Source organism: Eptesicus fuscus, chromosome 2 (genome assembly GCF_027574615.1).
Source record: "Eptesicus fuscus isolate TK198812 chromosome 2, DD_ASM_mEF_20220401, whole genome shotgun sequence".
Lineage (NCBI taxonomy): Eukaryota > Metazoa > Chordata > Mammalia > Chiroptera > Vespertilionidae > Eptesicus > Eptesicus fuscus.
The window spans coordinates 44,527,864-44,528,430 of NC_072474.1; positions in this window are offsets into that span (position 1 = coordinate 44,527,864).

Below are 567 nucleotides of genomic sequence, written 5' to 3' on the forward strand. Positions count from 1 at the left end.
CTTTGGAGCAACCGTTAAGCAGGGTGCCCACAGAAAGCACTGATTCCTCCCACCAGGAAGGGTTGGAATGGAAAACTAAGTGCCAGTGGAAAAGAAGTTAAAGCGTGATGAAAGAGACCTTAAAATTACAGAGCAAACGGCTAACGGCCTCCCCGGCTCCTACGACTAGAAGCTGCTCCATCCCCCCTACCCGCGGAGGAAGCCCCGAGCCCCGACCCACACCCTCGGAACCTGCGGGCTCTGAGGGGCCAGAGGGAGACCCGAACACCAATCCCACGCCCTGGCCCGTCCCTCGCGGCGTCAGCCCTGTCGCCCGGGAAGCACAGAGCAGCTTTGGGGGTTGGCGGGGACAGCGGAGCCGGCGGCCCGAGCGCCCTCTTTACCTGGTCGCAGACGCGCGGCCAGGCAGGGAGGGTGCGGGAACGTATCGGCCACGCGGGCCGCCTGCGCCTTCCCGCCCCGCCCGGGCCGGGATCCCGAGGCCGCTTCCGGAGTCTTCGCTAGCGGACCCCTAGCTGCCAGAAAGCACCGGGGACCGACAGAAGACTGCGTGTCTGGGGAAACGGC